Source organism: Falco punctatus (genome assembly GCF_963210335.1).
Source record: "Falco punctatus genome assembly, chromosome: 5".
Taxonomy (NCBI): domain Eukaryota; kingdom Metazoa; phylum Chordata; class Aves; order Falconiformes; family Falconidae; genus Falco; species Falco punctatus.
In genome coordinates, this window is record NC_137584.1 from 88,008,224 (window position 1) to 88,014,875 (window position 6,652).

Sequence of the window (6,652 nt, forward strand, 5' to 3'; positions counted from 1 at the left end):
CAACAACAAAAAGCAGTGGCAATTTTGACTCACATTCTGAACTGCCTACCAAACAAGGTGATTTAACTCTTTAATGCTTTCCCTGCTGTTACTCCGCGAAACAGAAGAACCGCTGCAATAGTTCCCATCGTAACCTCCTACTACATTAGCATCTACAGAAAGACAATTATCGACATTCAAAGTGTAAACAATATCATCTTCTTTTGGATTAACATTATACATAGGTGGAAGGGCACACCAAACAAGAACTGGTTCAGTCAAAAAGTTGGAAACATAGCATGCCTCCTCTGAACATACCTCTGGGGTCATTCCCTTCATTCCCTCTCTTTTTTATGCAAAGAGACACACTTTAGCATAACAGAGAAGCCCCTATTTACATCTCTGAGCCCGGACACAAACCGCAGCTGTATGCTCCACCAGGCTCAGGGCAGAAATCATTCATGCAGTTACATAGCTATATATCACTACAAGCGTGCAGACACCTATTAAACACTAGATAACCATGTTTAGCTTTCCTAGTCTCCTTCACAATACCTAGCTCTTCTCTCATCTCTTGTTAGGTCAAAATATTCTCCAGCTTCCTCTCCTATCTCTCTCTTCAGACATTCTCTGTCCTCTTCTTTGCTTGTTAATTGCGAGGAGGCAAAGGGGGTGTGTAGCTGGGTGACCACGACCTGCTTTATGTTACAATCAACTAAACACTGAATACAGGAAAAAAAGGCATGGGAGACATCAGGCAAACATCAATAAGGTGGTTAAAGGTAATTATAATAAATCCTGTAATACTTTTGAGTCATGGCCCAAAGTTTCCCAGCCGTGAGAAGAGACCAAAGGCATCCCGCCCCTGGCTCTGTTGCAGATCTTTAAGGCTTTGAAGTTTTGTATACTTTTGTAAATTAATTCACAGTGGTCACTCAGATTCACGTAACACATCCTATCAAAGCCTTCACACTTGTGTCCCTGTGCTAATAATAAAAATCAGTAGCAACTCGGTTCTGTAGCAACATATGATGGACAGAATCAACATCTGTTAATAAGCCAGAAAAAAAACACACCAGTATTTGTGACGTGCGGAATTAGACTCTATAACTCGAAAGTTATAAAGTAGGTATGTTTATTGCGCGCAGATGCACGGGGGATCGCTCCTCCACAAGCCTGCATACCCGAAGTGACGAACCATCCTACATTTATACAATGAAACAAATGAATATTCAATTAAGGCCTATACATATTCGTTACCTAAACCCTGCTTCCTATATCAGTCCGTTTCCTGGAATGTGGTGGTCTTGCAGGGTTGTAGGTGATTCATGTCCTTGTGACCATCCGATCTTCTCCAGCAAGGAGACTTAGCACTCCCTCCCTCTAGATAGCATTGGAATATCTCTCATCCTTTTCTCGTTCTTTTTTTAAGAGCCCCTTTGTTAGAGGAAGAGGGGCAGGCGTCTCCTCAAAACTGTAGTTGTCTCCTCAGAGCTGTGTGCCTATGTGACCAGACACCGCACCCATGACCAGTCACCACATTCCTGGGCAGACATATACAATCACAGTCGGTGTTCCATCGTCCCCATTTCACACTATTTCTCCATATCAGTCCCCCCTTTTCTATTAAATTAAGTAAATTCTTTTACTTAAGCAGTCTTCCCGAATGATATAAAGCATCACACATAAGTGTTACCCTTTTAAACATTCTCCAAACCCACAAATATAACATAATGGCTAGTATTAAGGAAATTCCTCAACTGATCAATAAGATCACAATGGGGTGTACCATAGCGTTAAGAATTGATTCATCTTTTCTACCTGGCCACTCGATTGTGGTCGGTATGGGGTATGTAATTGCCAATCTATTCCTAGATGGTGGCTGATCTGTTGCACTATTCTGGACACAAAATGTGGTCCTCTATTCGAGGACATTAATGCTGGGACTCCAAACCTAGGTATTATCTCTTGGAGCAGTATTTCGGTCACTTCCCGGGCTTTAGCAGTTCTGCATGGGAAGGCTTCTGGCCAACCTGAAAAGGTATCTGTTAGTACCAATAAATATCGATACCCCCCTTTTCAAGGAAGTTCCGAGAAATTGGATCTGCCAATGTTGCACTGGAACATTTCCTCTACTAATGTTCCCTAGTTTCATTTTATTTGCTTTATTGGGATTATTGCGTAAACACATTTCACATTGCTGAGTCACCTGTTTTATTACAGTATACAAGTTTTGCCCTATCAATTTCTGATTTAGACTTTTATATAAAGCATCAGCTCCCCAATGCGTCTTATTAATAATAGGGCTGTGGTCCATATTAAATTAGATGGCACCACTATATGACCATCCCTTAAATAAGTCCACTTACTTAATTTTATTTTATCATTCATGTCCTGAATTCTCTTTAAGTTTTCTTTAGAATAGTTGGCTCCTGAACTGTACTTACAGTTTGGATTTTATCGTCTGGTATTAAGGATAATTCCTCCTTTCCTACCTCCTCTGTTACTCGTCTGGCCTCATGGTCAGCCAGGCGGGTTCCAATTTCCAAATCAGTGCATCAATGGGCCATCTTATGTCCTTCCTTCCTGGATGATCCTCTTATAACAGAGGGGGCCATTCCTCACATCAAGGTCTGGCATGGCATATGTTCCCACTGCTCAACGCCTACTGGGTTGCAGCCAACAGCGCAGCTCAAGATTCTTCTCGGTGGCAAACACAGAGGCCAAGCCAGTCTTGCCCTTGACTATGGTAGGAGGCACCTGACCAACCTTATTCCTTGTATTTCGTTGTCAATGCAGAGTTTCATCTGCACATCCCATAACAAGTCACTGTCATGGCAAAACACACAGATTTACATTAGTAGATCTACTACAGAGTGTATTTTATTTCAGTTTTTCTGCCAATATCCCCACAGCCTTGCTGACCAAGGGATATTGTTTTTATCTGAACTGGGCAAGCCTCCCCCTTATCATTTTTACTGTAACAGGTAAAGCATTTTTCACCTTTTATTTTCGGATACACCTGGTTAAAAATTTATTTTACTTCAGGGAGGTCCTCTTTTCCTCTTTCCTGTTGAATTAAAGATAAGCTTAATATTTCAATTACTTGATCATTTTTAACTTTTAGTTTCATTTCTCCTTCTTTAAACGTCTAGATATTCTAATAAATCTCATCCCAACAAAGATTTTGGTGAATTTGGCATTCTTATTTGTTTTCTTAGTTTGTACTTTAAAGGTTTCAGGATGTTTTCCTGGTGGCCAGCAGCTCCCACAACTGTAACAATTTTTTTTATTATTATTATTTTTTTACTGAAGTTTAACAAATAAGTTGGTTTCTTATTCAGTAAAATTCCACCTCATACCCATTCCCTGCCCTAAAGGGGCCGTTACCGGTCCTGTTGTACTGCAAATGCTGCAGCAATTGGGGTGACATTGTCAGGTCCTTCTGCTCAATTGTCAGCAACAGCAACCCCCTCCTCCTCACCAGCAGGAGGATTCAGGGCAGGAGATGCTCTTCCTGCTCTGCAGGTTACACAAGCCTGCCTCTGCAGCAGCACTTCTGTTTTAACTCTTTCTTACCCTGAATGCAAATCTGCTACTTGTTGCTTTAAGTTTGTGTTATTACATATCAGCCTTCGCAGGCAAATAGCAAACACCCTGCCATGCATCCAGCGTGACTCAGCCGCACCTTCGAGGGGGTACGGGGGTTTGTACAAACTCACCCCAATACTTTAACACTTTCACAGGGTCTTTGACTCTCCACCCCCCTCCCCCGGCTTCAGATCTTACATACATTATCACAAGTTTTTATCTTACAACATGTTTCATTCTGGTTGCTGCACAGAAAGAACCACAACCTCAGCGCTCTCTATTTTTTTTTTTTATTTTTTTTTTTTTTTTTTTACACAAATATTTCAACAAGAACTTCCTTAAAGCTATTAAACAGGTACACCAAAAACCTAAAATTTTAACCAGAGGACTAACGGTGCCCCAAAGAGAATGTGGATCAAGGCCTTGCTCATTAGCCTCTCCATTTTGTACCTCCGTAACACTAAAACCTTTAAGACCGCCATATAAGTATTACTCTGACAACTGTGTTTGCCTGTTTATCTTCGAAAATTTCAGTATTTCTTTACAATCCGTTAAGCACAGGCATAATTACACACATTTATTTTAGGATACTTCTGTGCCTCCCACAATTTAAGCCTATAAGAAGACGCTGTTTAAGCATCATATTAACTCAGGTTAACCAGCAGCAGCTTCAGCATTCGAATGGAAAGCCACAGACGTGTTCACAGTCACCAAAAAAATATCCCTGCAAATAAATCTACAAATCAGTTACTGAACTTGGCTTTGTATTGTGGAGCTGAATTGGAGCAATGCCACTGTCAGCTGAAATTAAGCAAAGTGCTCCATCCCCCCCACAGGCAGAGTAGAGCTAGTTTTGCATACAATGTGGACATCCTGTCCACAGCACAGGTGTTTAATCTTACAAATCTCCTTCTGCTGCATCACCCTACCTGCACAACACTGACACAGCCTCAGAACCTCATGTAAATATACTATAGTAATGCAACTTACATAAAGCAAAACACTGAGTACAGTTTTGTTTGGTTTTTTGTTTTTTTTTTTTATCCTTTTCTAGAGCCATAATCAAAGATCAGGTGGTGTTAATCCCACACTCCTCCTGTCACACAAACATATCAGCACACATTACTTCATCCCATTTTCCTTCTCTCCATACTGCAGCAAAGTATTTTCTTATTCACATTTCCACCAGCAGACCCTCCAATATCCCTCAAAACACATCCTAACGGGCTTTTCTTTAAAATCCCACCACTCTGTTTTCCTCCCATTTTTCCAGCTTACACTCACAGAACACACTTATCACTTACAGAATTACTACTTTCAACACGCAACACACAGGTATCTTTCTACAGCAACACCAAGAGCTCACTATTATAAAAAATATAGCCGAAATCACAGTAACAATTATCAAAGTCAAATTCCACAATCCATAAATCCGGTAACCAAAATAAGCAACACTGCAGCAAATAAGCTTTATAAGCAAACTTGCCAGGTTCCAGATGGCAATTAAATGCCGATAAAACCCAAACAGAACCAGAAGTATACTTAGGGTGTCAGCCACAGAAGTATACCTGAGTTTTCCAGACCAGACGTATACCCGAGAAACTAGTCCCCAAGCACACCCAGACGTATACCCGAGAAACTAGTCCCCAAGCACACCCAGACGTATACCCGAGAAACTAGTCCCCAAGCACACCCAGACGTATACCCGAGAAACTAGTCCCCAAGCACACCCAGACGTATACCCGAGAAACTAGTCCCCAAGCACACCCAGACGTATACCCGAGAAACTAGTCCCCAAGCACACCCAGACGTATACCCGAGAAACTAGTTCCCAAGCATACCCAGACGTACACCTAAGAAAATAGTTCCCAAGCATACCCAGATGTATACCTGAGAAACTAGTTCCCAAGCATACCCAGATGTTACCCTGCGGAAATCAATTTTCTCGTCTTACGGGTAACCCCAGATTACCGGTAATACCAGAATACAGCAATAAAGAATACTATCACTTACAGGAGATGGGATTCTTGTCTGCCTCCGCAGTGATCCGATGAGTTGGGGAGTCCCTCCGGAAAAATCCCGGGGGTACCCAAGGGAGTCCACTTCCCAGCGGGTCCTACGGTCAGGCAGAGAGCCGTCCCATCTGGGGTGCCAGATTGTTTCAAAGAACGTCTTCAGAATTTCTTAGTGATTAAGTATTCTTTATTGTCGGCGCCGGGCGTACGGGGGATCCTTCCACCAATCGTACACACCCAGAGGGGCAGGTTATCTTATATTTATATAATGAAACAATGAATATTCCATTAACGCCTATACATATTCATTACCTGAACCCGCCTACCCTCGCTTCGTATGTTAATTAGCTTATCAGTCTTTCGCGCTTGCGCAGATTCTTCCAAAAATTGTGGGCCGGGGTCTTTAGAATGTGGGCAGTGGTCTATGGGAGGAAGGCTGTAGGTCTTCCTCATGGTGTACTTTTCACCTTTTGCTCATTATGTGATGGTCTTGCACATTTGCAGTGTTCTTATCAGTCTGAGGTAATTTATGCCCTTGCTGGCCATCTGCTTTTCTTGCTTAATTATTTCTTTTACCCTTATCTGTCCTCTCCTGCTGAAGTGTTCCGCTAAAGTTTTAACACAGAAGGGCAGCAGATAGGCGGATGTCTAACAAAGGGTAACAGAACAGACACCACAGGTAGATGAGTAACATGTGGCGGTACATGATATCTACAATTCTTACAGTGGCTAACAAACATGACCACTGTCATTTCTTTCAAAGCCTCTAAAGTTTCTTGACTGCTCGCCTGTCTCAGTGAGTACAGGTTTCTAGAGCGTCTTAAAACTTCTTCAAATATTTAAAATCTCTAAAGTTTCTTGGCTGCTCACCAGTCTCGATGAGTACAGGTGTTATCCTCGGGGTTTAGGTTGTCTGCCTGGTCCAGCCAGCAAGACGATCGTTCAGCCAAGACGTCTCCTCAAGAACACAGCCCTCTTCAACGAGCTGTCTTTTTTACCGACCAGTTCCGTCCTTATTCTTCCAAGGCTTCGGAACACCACCATAGGGGTCACCGTTTGAGGAGACT